Raw genomic sequence first — 16,900 nt, 5'->3', positions numbered from 1 at the left:
AAGGACTTGGGCCGTCCTCTGCTGCTTTCCCAGGCACATTAGCAGAACACTGGGTCGGAGTGGAGCAGCCAGGACCTGAACCAGCACAGGCCGGGGCTTTAACCTGCTGCACCATTGTGCAGCCCCACGTTTTCCATTTTCTACCAGAAGGTGTGCTCCACTCATTTCATGTTCCCAGTCTCATTTGCCATCACATCATAGGACCTAGCTCTTCAGTGGGGACTTTATTCTGAAGAACATATAATTGTTTGGCTTATTATTTTCATTTTAGATGAGAGCAATAGTGTTCTCTTCCAAAACAAAAAAGGAAGCACAGAAGGAACATCAGGAAGAAACGTAGGAGAGATACTCTACAATCTTTCCCGCTCCTTGAAAAGCTGATTGAAGAAAATACACACAGAGACAAGGACACATAGCACAAGTGAATGCATTTGCAAAAACTGACCCTTCCAGTGTAACCAGCCCCTAGATAAAGAAGTAAAACATCAACAACCCAGGACCTTCTGTTAATCTATAACCTCCTAAAGGTCACACTGTCGTACAAGGGTGTAAATGGAGTAGTGAACTAGATCCTTGGAATCATGCTGTAGGTGGTCTTCCATGCCAGGCCTCTGTCACTCAGCGTTAAGTGGAGCTTGCTGGGTTGTTCATGCCTGATGCTATAGTATTCCATTTTGTCAGTGTAGCTGTGTGATTAAATTGTAAACATCAGGTAGGTTCATGGTTGACCCACCGTCCCCATTGGAAAATATTTTCCTACTATTGACCTGCTTCTCTTCGATCAGTTTGCCTTTAGCTTCTCTTGTCCCTTGTATTCACTGCTGACTGCTTCTTTTTTGTGCCTTAGTCATTAAATTTCTGTAAAGGCTTTGCTGAGGAAAATCCAATCATTCTTTCCTAGGTCCTTTCTTGCTCATTCTTTCCTGATAAAAACACAAAGTAGTAACGAAGCACTTGAATATTGCCTGGATGAAAACTTGCTAAAAGTTTGCCATTTTTAAATCGAGAAACTTAAAGTTGACTTGATGAAATTTTTTGTATCATATTTTTGTGTCTAAAATTATTACATATTTCCTATCCAAGTATTATTAATGATGAACTCTGCAGCCTTTGATAATAGTCTCTGCCAAGACAGATTTTATGAGTAATAAAAAGTTAAAACTACTAAAATATTGTAACAAAGACTATTTGAAAATTTTTGCTGCTTCTGCCTTTTCTTTTCACTGACAACTGTGGCATTGAAATTTCCTTTGCTAATGAGGACAGTTTTGAAAGAAATAGAATTATTTTCATATCAAGTATTTTGATATAATGACAAAGCTTAATTTGGGGACAGGCTTGTATGTTGGAGATGTGAACATGTGGCCAGCGAAGATGAAGGTTTAAAAGGGTATACTGACTGAGCACAGAAAGGGGCATTCAGTGTGTCACCAGGAAGATAGAACCACCTCCTGGAGCTACCCTCTTCCCAGCACACATCGGTGCCTCCTCCCTCTTCCTGCCCATGCCCTCCTCTCCCCCATCAGGCAATTCTTCATCCTCCCAATCAACCAGTGTTGTTTCAACTCTGAAAATCTACCAAGTTCAGACTTTCTCCTCTGTCCTTTGTGCTTTGCCTGGTCATTAGTTTCCTAGCTGTCTTGCTTCCAACCCCTCTTCCATAATCTTGACACAGTTGCATTTCTGAAACACAAATTTGGCTATGAACTTTCCTGATCTTTAATAATTAACTTTCTTTTTAAATTTTACTTTTTATTAATATAGAGAGAACAGATTTCATGTATTTCATAAATACAGTTCTGAGACTATAATGATACTTCTCTCCAACCCTCTTCCTTGCTTCATTTTTTTCCTTTAATTTTTGTGATAATGTATGTTGAATTTTCGTTTTAATTGCAGGCTTACTGATCCACTACATATAGTGTTTGACAAGTAAAAAGTAGAAAGACCATTGTTCCGCAGCAGAGAAAATATATGGTGTTTGGGTCTGGCTTATTTCACTAAGCATAATGGTCTTCAGTTGTATCCATTTTGTTGCAAAAGACAGTATTTCATTCTTTTTTGTGGTTGAATAATATTCCATAGTGTATTCATACCACATTTTCTTTATCCAGTAATCAAATGATGGGCATCTAGGTTGATTTCATATCTTAGCTATTGTGGATTGATCTGCTATAAACATGGGAGTACTGCTAACTCTTTCATATGCTGATTTTATTTCCATGGGGTAAATTCCCAGGAATGGGATAGCTAGGTCATATGGTAGATCTATTTTTAGTAGATCTCCATATTACCTTCCAAAATGGTTATACCAGTTTCCATCCCCACCAACAGTGTATTAGGATACATTGTCTCCACATCTTCACCAGTATTTGTTATTTTTTTCATTTTTGGATGATAGCCATCCTGACTGGGCTGAGGTGAAACCTCATTGTGGCTTTTATTTGCATTTCCCTAATGACTAGTGATCCTGAGCTTTTTCCTATGTGTCTTTTTTTAATTTATTTGACAGATAGAGTTAGACTGTGAGAGAGAGAGAGAGAGAGAGAAAGGTCTTCCTTCCATTGGTTCATCCCCAAAATAGCCACTAAAAAAAGGTGCTTAAAGATGTGTTGCACACAGAAACACAGAAATACGGTCATCAATATGAAAGAAGGTAAAGGAAGGAAACCAAGGAAGGAAAGCTCACAGCAAAAGATCACAGGGAATTTAAAGCATATATTAGAACTTATCTTTGGCAAATGGCAGGGCAAAGTTACCACTTATCAATAGTCACATTGAACGTTAATGGCCTGAACTGTCCAGTTAAAAGACACAGATTGGCTGATTGGGTAAAGGAACAAAACCCATCTATTTGCTGCTTACAAGAAACACATCTTTCCAACAAAGATCCATACAGACTGAAAGTGAAAGGCTGGAAAAAGATATACCATGCCAACAGAAATGAAAAAAGAGCGGGCGTAGCCATCTTAATATTGGACAACATAAACTTTACCACAAAAACTGTTAAGAGAGACAAAGAGGGACACTATATAATGATTAAGGGATCAATTCAACAGGAAGATATAACAATTATCAATGTATATGCACCTAACTACAGGGCACCGGTTTATCTAAAAGATTTGTTAAGGGACTTAAAGGGAGACTTAGACCCAAATACAATAGTACTGGGGGACTTCAATACTCCACTCTCAGAAACAGACAGATCAACAGGACAGAAGATCAACAAGGATACAGTAGATTTAAATGACACTATAGCCCAAATGGATCTAACAGATATATACAGAACTTTCAATCCTACAGCTAAAGATTTTACATTCTTCTCAGCAGTACATGGAACCTTCATGTTGTTTGGAGTATTTAGGAAGCTCTGAGTGTTGACCTTGAATAAATTAATAAACACTGGTTTGATGCTTTTTACATATTGCTGGGACTGTTATTTGGTGGATTTGTTGACATCAGCTATACCTCGTGATCATATCCAGTTATTGATACTGAAAGAAGTTTTGTATCAAGCCAAAATTATAACTATCTCAATTTTTTTTCATGTTTCTATTCTCACACGAATTAGCTACATTTAGGAAGATGTAAGTTATATGAGTGAAATAACTTGATTTTTTCAAAGTCAGCAGGTATCAGATATGTCCACATTTCAATCAGTTGGAGATTCATGAGTTAAGAAGAAATGATTGTTTTGTTGCTCAGTAACTGAGAAAACTTGTGGCATGCATTCCACATGTTTTAAACACGACTCCTTTTCTGTCATGTAGGAGAATATGTGAGTTTGATTCATGTAGCTTTTAGGGTAAATTCTAAGCTGATAGCCACAAACTTTTCAGTTTTTTTGTTCATTCATAAGGCCTTAACCTGTCTTTTTTAAATTTCAGAGATTTGAGGTGTAAAAAGAAAACAAATAACAAATAACATTTGTTTAGTGCAGTATACCTTGTTTCTTTAAAATGAAATTCAGAATCTGATAGCCAGTCTTAATTTGCTTGCCGAGGTAAGTGCCTATCACTGAAAAGCAAACCTATACTCTTCAACTTCCTGTAAATGGGTAAGAAGATGGCGGGAAACAATTTTCTCACATCTGTTCTGTGACTTTTGTAAATACGTTTTATCTGGCAATAATCTGCAGCTTTCTTCCTGCAGTTAAAGATGCAATATGCCACATTTGTTCAACAGAATCCAAGCAAGTCTTTGAGCATGGAACCACCTATCTTCCTTGCCAGCTTTCCTCTTCAGCTCACCTGGGACTGACTAATTTTATTATCTGAACAGGAACGCCTGGTCATCTACAAGGGAGGAGAAATGGACCTTTTCCTAATCAGACACCTCAGAGCCCCAGTGTGTGCAACTTCATTCTTGTTTTCTTTTTTTAAAAGATTTTGTTTATTTATTTATTTGACAAATAGAGTTACAGACAGTGAGAGAGAGAGAGAGACAGAGACAGAGAGAAAGGTCTTCCTTCCGTTGGTTCACTCCCCAAATGGCCACAACAGCTGGAGCTATGCCAATCTGAAGCCAGGAGCCAGGTGCCTCCTCCCCATCCCTCACGTGAGTACAGGGACCCAAGCACTTGGGCCATCCTCCACTGCACTCCCGGGCCACAGCAGAGAGCTGGACTGGAAGAGGAGCAATCGGGACTAGATTGTCCATATGGGATGCTGGCACCACAGGTGGAGGATTAACCAAGTGTGCCACAGCACTGGCCCCTTTGGAGGCAATCTTATAAGAGTAAACTTATCCATAGAAGGAGAGCCACTGCAATTTCTTTTCCCCCTTGTTAGGCTCACATTTTTTGAGAATGTGTTTGGAGTCAAATGTTAGGCTCAAACTCTAAATTTTTCTCTTCTATTTCAAGTACATTCTGGATAGATTATGGCACAAGGGTAGGGTAGATCACTCAGCCTCCCCACCCATTATGATTCATGAGGAAACCCCTTTTGCTGGCTGCTACCCAATCTACAGCTTGAGATCCCAGGGTTGGAGAGAGCACGGATTCAGAGTGAGCTTGGGCCAGGCGGGCACAGTATGTGTTCCAGGTTGGCCAAGTGCACAGTTTACAATTGAAGACAAGGCAGGGTTGCTAAGTGCTAAAGAACGGTCAAGGAGACTGATAAATACTCCGTGGAAGAGGCCAAATACTGCTCAGTTCTCACTTTCTCTCCTCCACTTCCCCCAGTCTCGTTTCTTTAATGTGTTTTCCAAGCTGAGACATTAATTACACGTTTTCCAAAGTCCGTTATTCATTGTTCATGAGCAAGCCACTTAAATACCTCTGCAGCTACATAATAGGATCCAGCTCTACAATCACAGCTAAACTCGTAACACTGCAGTGTGTAGTGGCCTGAACCGTCATTACCATACAAGGCAGCTTTGAATTCCTCATGGAAACCTTTTATTACTCTTTTTAAGTTTCCCAAGCACTGCCAAACATCTTGAACTTTGTGGAATGATTATAAACCTTACAAACATAAACCTTTAATTCCACTTGGAAATTCTGTTGAAGAATGCCAAAATTGTATTCACAATGCATGTATTTCAAAATCAAAGACCTAGAATACCATTTTGATTATTCAACCCTAAATAAGGTTTGTTGGTATGGCTGGGTGATAGAAAATGGGGCATTGTAGCATCTGTGCTGATTTTCAGAAAGAAAATTATCCAACCCAGCAACATTAGGCTTGGACTGCAAAGTTGGCCTGTGGGATCTCAGTTGCCTGCAAATGCCTTACATATCTCAAAAGCTGCCCCTTTAAAACCTCAAAGCATTTGTTAGAAACACTTCATAATCTAAGTATGTTTGCCTTGGCACCTCTGCAGAGGAGTTTTGGCTTTCAGTTCAAATATGAGGGATTCCATTGGATATCAGAAACAGTTTTGTCCTTAGCAGGCGGACCTGGTGCAGCTGGCTGTGTGGCCCGGAATCAATGTCAGAAGCCACCTCTTAAAGAGAGGAGAACTAGCTGTTTAGGACAGCACATGGCTTTTGGAAGAGGCAAAGGTGGAAGAAGGAATTGCTGAGAGAGGACAAACAATGTTTGTGTGCCTCCCACATGGTGAGCTGACATCCAGGGAAAAACTCTTATCAGGACTGCAGTATGGTGTGGTGAATCGACCAGCTCAGACTTTGGAGCCTGAATATTGGGGTGCAAATTCCAGCTCTTCCACTTCCTAGCTTTGTGGATTGGGCCCCTGATATAATCCCATTGTCTTCAGTCATCTTATCTGTAAAATGGTGTAACAAAAGCATCTACCTAACAGGGGTGGGAAGACTTTCTTCTGCCAGCGGTCATTTGGATTTTTATAACATCATTCATGGGCTATGCAAAATCACCAACTAAAAAAGTAGCCTGCTATAGATTTATTGAATTTTGAGTCCCACCTGTGGTTGCCTTGGCAGGGCCTGACCTAATGATGCTGCAGGACTGGTACAGTCCACAGGCTGGACGCTTCCCACTCCTGAGGGTTGTTGGGAGAAGTAAGCTAGTGCTCAAAGCATTTGTAATGGTGACTAGAGCTGCTGTCCAAAAGGTTCAGAAAAATTTTAAAAGGAGAGGATAAGACTAAACATTGGTTTTAAAAACTATCCGTTTTTCTTTACTTATAAAGTGAAATAGGGATTTCCAATACTCGCCTTCATCCAGACAGATTTTGGGGCTAATCACAGGGCCTTTCTGGGAGTACTTATGGATTTGACCAAGGGGAGGGCTGATAGCATTAGATCCTCTGTCCTGAAAACAGTGTTCACAGGGTTTGTTAATCTAGATTTTTCTAAATGTTCCTGCTGTGTTTAAATTCTTTAAGTAGGGTTCATGGACTTAAGTTGATTAAGACGGCACATCTGCATAAATCCTTAACATACGCCTTCGTTAAGAGGGCTGCCAATATGCTCACCCACTCCCTTCTGCACACTGACAAATGCTGAAACACTTTCAAGTTGTATCTCTAAATTATAGCAATTTCAATGAAAAAGAAGACACTGATTTCTAACTTTGAGGGAAAAGTAAAAAATCAAATAAATCACTTATTGCGAAAGCTCTCACATGCCATTACTCTAGAAGTATTGACAAACTTCGGGGCTAATGAAAAGATTTTCTCGACTACGCTGTTTGGTAAGAGGGTCCCTAGCTTGTTTAAATTACCCATCTCTTTTGTGAGGTAGGAGACCAAGCAGTCCTTGAAGGCAAGGCCTATATTGTATAAAATTTTGTAACTACAGGATTTGCAAGCCTATAGGTGATCAGTAACTACCCCCTCCTCACCCTTAAATAAATGGCTTTCATTGCTTAGAACTTGGAGACTGAGAAAGGCCCTGTATCCTTGGTTCTTTCCCACTGATTTGCAGCAGCACTGACAGTGTCTCTGACTTTGGCAGTCGTGGCGCTCTGGATTCCTTGTCCAGCACAGGAATCCAACTGCATCCCCCAGGGGAGCACAGCCCTTCCGCTCGCTCTGTGCTTCTGATCCTGACCCCAGGATGCACTGTCCTGAAAACAGTGCTCCCAGGTTTTGGAGTCGGGATTATTCCAAATGTTCCTACTGTGTATAAATTCTCAAGTAGAGCTTGTGGAATAAAATTGATTAAGCCTGCACATCTGTGTAAATCCTTAAGAAAGGAGAGTAGAAAGGTGGATAAGAAGATGAAAGTTAATATACTAAATAATGCATCTATGTGAATAAAACAGTGAATACATTTGTATGAATGATGTTTTAAAGCACACAGCACAAATTTCCCTGCTTTGCAGGAATTCTCCTTTATGGAGCAAATAATTCTGTTCCATGAGTATTACAGACAACATGTCTGCCCAACAAATGTCTCCTAAACTTAGTAGTGTGAATCAGCAACTCATTTTGCCCGTGGAATCTATCATATGGGAATTTAGACAGAATAATGGGAGTTCGGCTGTGTTGATGTCAGAGACTTCAGCTGGACAACTTGAGGTTCAGGACTGGAATTGTTGGAAGAATTCAGCACGCAAGGTCTGGCAGTAGATGCTGACATTGATCCTGAAGCCTCAGTTCCTCTCCATGTGTCTGGGTTCTAGGGGCAAGCAGAGAGAGAGAGAGAGAGAGAGAGAGAGAGAGAGAACCTGGAGAAGTGATATTACCTCTATGACCTACCCTAGCAAGGCATGCACATGGCCTTCTATTTGTTCAGATTGTCACAAAGTCCCCCTGGGGTTCACAGGAAGGAAGGACCCCAGGTGAGTGGCAAAGTTCTGAAAGTTATGTGGGACCAGAAAGTTTGCTCTGACAGATTTTGAAAATGCAATCTGCCACATAGGGATTGATATGTCCATTTTATAGATGGGACATTGAAGCACAGAAAGCTTAACTGATTGCCCATGCCTCCCAGCTGCAGTGATTGGCAGGATTCACATTTCTTTCCCATGCATTTGACTTAAGGGAAGTGCTCTTGGCACTGCATTACAACCATGCAGAGCCAAACCTTCCCACAAGTGCTCAGCTTACAGAAAGAGAGTGTATCTTCTGCAGAGTAACTTCTGCCTTCAGGGGAAACTGGCATGTAAACTATAACTATAAGGCTTATTGACAAACACTGCATTTTATTTTATTATTTAAAGAATTATTTAAAAGGGAGAGCGAGAGTGAGAGAGAGAGAGAGTGAGTGAGAGAGCAATTCCATGCACTGGTTCTCTCCCCAAATGGAGGTCTGGGCTAGGCCAAAGCCAGGAGCCAGGAACCCCATCCTGGAGCCAGGAACTTCAATTTCTTGGATCATTTCCCACCACTTAGCCAGGCACATTAACAGGAAGCTGGATCAGAAGCAGAGCAGCTGGGACTCCAGCTGGTGCTCTGATATGGGATGGTGGCAATGCAAGCAGTGGCTTAACCCACTGCACTACAATGCAGCCCCCCAAACACTGTATTTTAAACAGAGAACATTAATAAAATGAAAGTTACAGTAAAATTCCAAGTTTCTCCCAGAACAATGAGCTGAAAACTTTTTTAAAACTTTGTCTCTTAAAATAATTTCAGACTTAGGGAAAAATTTCAAGCATAACAAAGAGTTTCTGCTTACGCTTCACCTAGATTCCCCAGCTGTTACTCTTTTACCATATTTGTTTTACTGTGCTCTATCTATGGTACTTTTCCTGAAACATTTCTGTGTAAGTTGCAGATATAATGATCCTTTACCCAAAAATACTTCAGTGTATAGTTCCTAAAAACTAGGGGGCTTTGGAGAATGAACTGGTGGGTGAAAGAGATCTCTCTTCCCCTCTCTCTCTCTCTCTCTCTCTCTCACACACACACACACACACACACACTACCTTTCAAGTAAATAACAATTAATAAACAAAACTTCATAAAAAAAAAACACAAAAAGGCCATCTGTTGCATAACCACAGCAGAAAATAACACTGACACAGTGAAACTTATTGTGAGCTGCAATTTAATAAATACTAGAATGGAATAAAACTTTCTTCAGAAAATGAGTCAATATAGTTCTGCTTATCTTCTCAGAAAATGGAAAATGTTAGTGTTCAAGAGTAACTGCTACCCTGACTTTAAGATGTAATAGTGAGAGAATGTATTTTTAAAAATGCAAAAAGCTAATTTATTCAGGATTTCGTTTTCTCTCTGTGGATTTGCTTCTGTTCGTGGCCCTATTTTGTGTCCACAGACAGGAACATGGGAATTCTATGCTTTCCTCTTTTAAAAAGAGCCTGAAGCCGCATCTGGCTTTCGCACAGGGGTGGCAGGGGCCCAGGTATTTGGGCCATCATCTGCTGCCTTCCCAGGCACATTAGCCAGGTACGTTAGCAGGAAGCTAATTCTTGACATGTGGCAGCTATTTGATAGACGTTGACTGAGTGAATGAATGAGTGAATAAACGGTGGAGATGGCTTAGTACAAGTGAATGGGATGGCATCGAGGCTTGAGGGACTTGTGGAGAGAGCAGCTGGAGGGACGGGGAAGGCAAGGAGGAGAGAAGAGGGAATTTCATAAGTGTTGATGAGGACAATGTAGTTGGGTCCTTGCACTGTTTTTAAAAATGCAAGTAACTGTTTCATTTTACAAAAATTATGGCTAATGAGTTATTTATGCTCCACCCCTTAGAAACTTGGCCAAATGAGTTCCATTTTACTGGTAAAATTCTTACCTGGTCTTCATCCTTACTCAGATGTCATGGAGCTCATTTCATTATTCATCATTCTGGGGGCATATTCATGTAGTAAGTCCACTTTTGGGTTCCTACACTCAAGTAGGACAATGTTATCCACAAACAAGTCATATAGATTAAGACCCTTGTGAGCAGAGAGGGTGAGTCCTACGCTTGGTGGAGTATAGAAGTGTCAGGGATCACCTTCTGGGAGGTAGCTACCTTTGCAATGTCAGAGAGATGTGAAAAAATCTTATTGGCTCAAGAAATTGCTAAAAGACACTCTGGCCTCAGAATCAGCCCTTAAGGCATTCGGATCTTGCTGAAGAGCCCATGAGAGTATTTTAGGCATGGAAAGCCAAGACACTCTGGAAAAAAGAAAAAAAAGAAATGAAAGATCTCTGCGAGTAGGATCCCAGTGGAAAGAACGGGGCCATCAAAGAAGGAGGTACCTTTCTCTGAAGGGAGAGAACTTCCACTTTTTTTTTTAATTTTTATTTAATGAATATAGATTTCCAAAGTACAGCTTATGGATTATATTGGCTCCCACCCCTCCAATGACTTCCCTCCCACCCGCAACCCTCCCCTTTCCTGCTCTCTCTCCCCTTCCATTCATATCAAGATTCATTTTCAATTTTCTATATATACAGAAGATCAGTTTAGTATACATTAAGATTTCAACAGTTTGCACCCACATAGAAACACAAAGTGAAAAATACTGTTTGAGTACTAGTTATAGCTTTAAATCTCAATGTACAGCACATTAAGGACAGAGATCCTACATGAGGAGTAAGTGCACCGTGACTCCTGTTGTTGACTTTACAAATTGACACTCCTGTTTATGGCATCAGTAATCTCCCTAGGCTCCAGTCATGAGTTTCCAAGGCTATGGAAGCCTTTTGAGTTCACTGACTCTTATCTTATTTAGACAAAGTCATAATCAAAGTGGAAGTTCTCTCCTCCCTTCAGAGAAAGGTACCTCCTTCTTTGAAGACCTGTTCTTTCCACTGGGATCTCACTCACAGAGATCTTTCATTTAGGTTTTTTTTTTTGTTTTGTTTTTTTTTTTTTTTTTTTTTTGTTTTGTTTTGTTTTGTTTTGTTTCCAGAGTGTCTTAGCTTTCCATGCCTGAAATACTCTCATGGGCTTTTCAGCCGGATCCGAATGCCTTTAGGGCTGATTCTGAGGCCAGAGTACTGTTTAGGACATCTGCCATTCTATGAGTCTGCTGTGTATCTCGCTTCCCATGTTGGATTGCTCTCCCCTTTATTTATTCTATTGGTTAGTATTAGCAGGCACTAGACTTGTTTATGTGCTCCCTTTGACTCTTAGTCCTTTCATTATGATCAATTGTGAACAGAAATTGATCACTGGGACTAGTGAGATGGCATTGGTACATGCCACCTTGATGGGATTGAATTGGAATCCCCTGGTATGTTTCTAACTCTACCATTTGGGGCAAGTCAGCTTGAGCATATCCCAAATTGTATATCTCTTCCCACTCTTATTCCCACTCTTATATTTAACAGGGGTCACATTTCAGTTAAATTTCAACACTTAAGAATAACTGTGTATTAATTACAGAATTAAACCAGTAGTATTAAGTAGAACAGACAAAAAAAATACTAAGAGGGATAACATATTAAGTTGTTCATTAACAGTCAGGGCTATGCTGATCAAGTCACCGTTTCTCATAGTGTCCATTTCACTTCAACAGGTTTCCTTCTTGGTGAGAACTTCCACTTTGACTATGACCCTGTCTAAATAAGAAAGAAGTCGGCGAACTCAAAAGGCTTCCATAGCCTTGGCAACTCATGACTAGAACCTAGGGAGATTACTGACGCCATAAACAAGAGTGTCAAATTGTTAAGTCAACAACAGGAGTCACTGTGTACTTACTTCTCATGTGGGATCTGTCCTTAGTGTGCTGTCCAATGTGAAGTAATGCTATAACTAGTACTGAAACAGTATTTTACACTTTGTATTTCTGTGTGGGTGCAAACTGATGAAATCTTTACTTAAAATATACTAAATCGATCTTCTGTATATAAAGAGAATTGAAAATGAATCGAGGCCGGCGCCGCGGCTCACTAGGCTAATCCTCCGCCTAGCGGCGCCGGCACACCGGGTTCTAGTCCCGGTCGGGGCGCCGGATTCTGTCCCGGTTGCCACTCTTCCAGGCCAGCCCTCTGCTGTGGCCAGGGAGTGCAGTGGAGGATGGCCCAGGTGCTTGGGCCCTGCACCCCATGGGAGACCAGGAAAAGCACCTGGCTCCTGGCTCCTGCCATCGGATCAGCGCGGTGCGCCGGCCGCAGCGCGCCGGCCGCGGCAGCCATTGGAGGGTGAACCAACGGCAAAAGGAAGACCTTTCTCTCTGTCTCTCTCTCTCACTGTCCACTCTGCCTGTCAAAAAAAAATAAAAATAAAAAAAAAAAAAAAAAAAAAAAAGAAAATGAATCGATGTGAATGGAATGAGAGAGGGAGCGGGAGATGGGAGGGGTGCGAGTGGGAGGGAAGTTATGGGGGGGAAAGCCATTGTAATCCATAAGCTGTACTTTGGAAATTTATATTTACTAAATGAAAGTTAAAAAAAAGGAATTGCTAAAAGAAAAGAACAACAAAAAAAGAGAAAAATAAACAAATAAGTAAAAAGAAACTGCCAGCCTTTGGGTATAGCTACATAACAATTGTGTGTGTGTGTGTGTGAGAGAGAGAGAGAGAGATTTTTACATAGGGATATAGAAGCATGTTCTTTTTGTTGCATTCTGACAGAATAGAGACTCGATCAGAGCAATATTTCTTAGAGTGTGGACCCAGATCATCAGCATCAGCATTGCTGCAATGTTGGTAAGAGTGCAGGTCCTCAGACCCTACCCATGACCTACTGAATCAGAAACTCATGGGAGTGGGACCCAGGAATCTATATTTAACAGATGCTTTTGATGCATACTAAAGTTTGAGAACCTGGTTATCCCTTCTAGGGGTGGAGGGGACAGTGCTTGATAGCAATGTCTGACTTGACAATGGATCAGATAGATGGAATGAAATGGTGGGAGCAACCAGCCAAGCAAGCACAGTGACAGTCTCCTCAGGATCTTTCCAGTATCTCTTACTGATTCTACATCACTGTTGCCCATGTAAGTGGAACCCTAAGAAGTATGTCCCCAAGTAACATCCCTGTCAAACCTCGCAGGCCAATAGAATCCACACAAACACATACAAGCATTCCTTCAAATAAAGACCCTGGATCTATCAACTATTCCCCCAGAGTAGCTTCTGTTGTGTGCCAACTCAACAGCCATTTCCCCTTTTCTTTTGACAGAAAATTAGTTTTGTTCAGATTGCCCATGTGTCTTCCCCTTGGGGTATGAAATGGGATCAGCTATATCAACCATAGCAACTCAGGGTCCCTTTGCCTTTGGTGAGCATGACTATGTGACCTGTTCTAGCCAGAGATGGAAGGGTAGCTAACTCTGCTGGGGACTCCTGGGAAAAGTGTTCTTCCTGTCTAGAGAGGACAACACCCTGTGGCTTCTTTTCTCCTTTATTCTTTTGGATGTCTTCATACTTCATACTTCATGGTGCTTGAATAAAGGGACAAACCATTCAATGGAAGGTGAAACATGGAAGGGAGCCGAACAAGAGGATTAAAATGAGCTTGTTCAGAGCCACATTTGGATCAGCCTACATCTTGTCTTTAAGCCAGTCATAACTATGTTTTCAGTTATTTTCAGCCAAAAGCATTCCTGGTTACTCACCTACAAGGCTGCCATGACTAACCGCAGCATGCTTTTCAGCCCTGCACCTCCAGGCATCTGAGTTTTTCAGCCTTACTGGGAGACCTGATAGCCACTCGGTGTTGTCAGTCTCCTCATCCCTGTCCTTCCCTGCAGAGACTCCCTAGTATTTTCCACTGTATATTACTCTGACATCTGATTATTTCCAAAGTCTAGTTGTTTCTGTGGGGTTTTCAAATAGAGGCTGTTAGTTTTTCTTCCAGGTAGGCCACCCCTGTGTCCTTGGGACAGGTGTCCTCATTCCCCATTTATGTTCCCCCCACTGATTCATTTCTGGGTCCTCACAATCACAGCTCTTTGAAGTATAATACAGGGCCTCAAACTTTGCCAACCAAGTCTGCCCTTAGTTGCCTTCTTCTATCAAATTTCAGGATGCGTCTCCACATTCTTTGATAACCTTAGCTCCTTGTTCACCCTTTTCTCTACTATCTTCCCTGTTGTTACTACTGATGGCTTCAATGTATTCTTGATGTCCACCCAGTACCTGAACTTGTTCTCATATCCAATACTCCCATCCTCCATCCTACTCAACTGCAGCTGTGGGGAGGGGATTGGAGGTCAACAGGACTTGGCCAAAAGGTGTCTGTGTAGACTTCTGAACTCAGCCCTCCTCTGAACTATACTACCACATCTTGCATAATCAGTCAATATTTATGGAGAAATCAACTCTAATATCTCTGCATTGAATAATGGCTGACTGTAGGAAAGACAATTGGGGACAAGTTGCTTTTGTTATTTGTCTGAAGGTCAAGATATTGTGGGGAGAAGTATCATAGGAGAAAAATCAATAGTAGCCTTCATAAATGTCAGGATAAAATGCCATTCAAAACATGTATAAAAGGTTAATGACATCTTGTTTTGAGTGTTTCAGAATACATTGTTGGATAAAATAGAAGCCACAGCGACTGTTCTCTATGAAAGGACAAAATAATTAGCCAAAGCTATTTAAACCTCTGGTGAACAGAACGAAAAAAGGATTCTGTTAAGTTGAATGTGATAAAGGTTGTGTGCTCATAGCACACCCAGGTGCTCCAACACAGCAGGTCTCTGTTGTACTTGTGAGCATTCAGTGCGTCACTGAAGTTGTCTTTCAGCACTGGACTCAGCAGAGGTTGATAAGAGGAAAAGAACTTCTAGTAAGAAACTGTAGTAAAGTGCTTTTGTATGGAGGCATTAATGGAGTCACAGGTTTGCTAAGGAACTAAGTGAATGCCCAGAAAACAAGTTGAGATATGCCAGGGCTTTCTGAGACAAAGGCTTAGCACTGATCTTGGGTGCTGATGTCTCTTTGGTAACCATGGAGAAGTAGGATGAGCTTAAACACCATGTGTTGGAAATTCCTTAAGAATGAGTCAATAATGAATGTCTCGCCTTTGGTGAAATGGGGCTGAAATACTTCAAAGTCAGATTTGGGATCTATTTAGCTACAGTTGATTAAAGAAAAAATCCTCAGTTGCACATTTCTAAAAGATAAATTTTAAAAATTAAGGCCAATTGGTTTCAAGAGCAACGCAGATTTCGCAAAGGATTGGATAAAAAAAATCTACTGATTTCTCAAAATTATAACTACTTGAGAGTTATGGTAAAAATGCTCTTGTTGAGAGATGAACAGGGTAGGTGTAGATTCCAGGAATGAGTTCATAATTGTACCAGTGAGCTGTTTCTCACTAAGATAGTAAGTGCACTGCCTTAATATACTTTAGCAACTAACAATGTGTCAACATATTATCTTGGGTCTCAGAAAACAACTCCTCTCTCTATCTTTATTCAGCTCCCCCTACCCTCAAGTTTTCATTGCTGCTCAGGAGACAGGAAAAAGTGGAGTCTTCCTCGTCTTTTACTGTCTAAGAGGGCAGCTTGGGCAGAAGGAAGACAGCTCTTCTTACCCTCTATAGTGTCATCAGTGGTCCTACAATCAAGCATTTTCTTCCTTCCAAGGTAGTTCTTTCCATTGGGAGGATTTATCACTAATTGCATAGATGTGGTTCCTAAATGCTTGCTATGTTGGGAATAAACACAGTATAAGCTGTACCTCTAAAAAACAAATGTAACTTAAGTGGGGTTTAATAATAGAAATTTCTATTAATTGGCTGGCGCCATGGCTCACTAGGCTAATCCTCCGCCTGCGGTGCCAGTACTCCAGGTTCTAGTCCAGGTCGGGGTGCCGGTTCTGTCCTGGTTGCTCCTCTTCCAATCCAGCTCTCTGCTGTGGCCCAGGAAGGCAGTGGAGGATGGCCCTAGTGTTTGGGTCCTTGCACCTGCATGGGAGACCAGGAGGAAGCACCTGGCTCCTGGCTTTGGATCGACTCAGTGCGCCGGCTGTAGCAGCCATTTGTGGGGTGAACCAATGGAAGGAAGACCTTTCTCTCTCTCACTGTCTAACTCTGCCCGTCAAAAAATAAAGGCCAGTGCCGCGGCTCACTAGGCTAATCCTCCGCCTGCGGAGGATTCTCCGCCGGCACACCGGGTTCTAGTCCCAGTCAGGGCGCCAGATTCTGTCCCGGTTGCCCCTCTTCCAGGCCAGCTCTCTGCTGTGGCCAGGGAGTGCAGTGGAAGATGGCCCAAGTGCTTAGTCCCTGCACCCGCATGGGAGACCAGGATAAGCACCTGGCTCCTGCCATCGGATCAGCGCGGTGCGCCGGCCACAGCGCGCAGGCCGCGGCGGCCATTGGAGGGTGAACCAATGGCAAAAGGAAGACCTTTCTCTCTCTCTCTCACTGTCCACTCTGCCTGTCAAAAAAAAAAAATAAATAAATAAAAAGAAAGAAATTTCTATTACTTGATCCACAGGACATAATTGGAATACAAGGTTATTATATATTATCTACTTTTGGAGAAAAGACTGCATGAACCCAGATTAAAAGCCTTTATTCTTTCCTTTATTTTCCCCATTGGAAACAGAATTATTTAATTTTGGTCCTATAACAAGTAGACTATTATTGGGAATTGGGTATAATGCAGAATATAAAAT

General features: G+C 41.5%; 1 long non-coding RNA gene across 1 annotated transcript in view; it reads left to right on the top strand.

The window, feature by feature from the left end:
* Positions 1–12,583, top strand: part of LOC138849051 (uncharacterized) — a 57,397-nt gene extending 44,814 nt beyond the window's left edge. The window contains exon 3 of the long non-coding RNA XR_011387421.1: positions 11,850–12,583. This is a non-coding gene — a long non-coding RNA (uncharacterized lncRNA). The remainder of the gene's footprint in view (positions 1–11,849) is intronic.
* The last annotated feature ends 4,317 nt before the right edge of the window (positions 12,584–16,900 follow it).

This window comes from Oryctolagus cuniculus, chromosome 3, assembly GCF_964237555.1.
Source record: "Oryctolagus cuniculus chromosome 3, mOryCun1.1, whole genome shotgun sequence".
Lineage (NCBI taxonomy): Eukaryota > Metazoa > Chordata > Mammalia > Lagomorpha > Leporidae > Oryctolagus > Oryctolagus cuniculus.
Note: the sequence above shows the minus strand (reverse complement) of the source record. Positions and strands in the feature narration are given on the sequence as shown.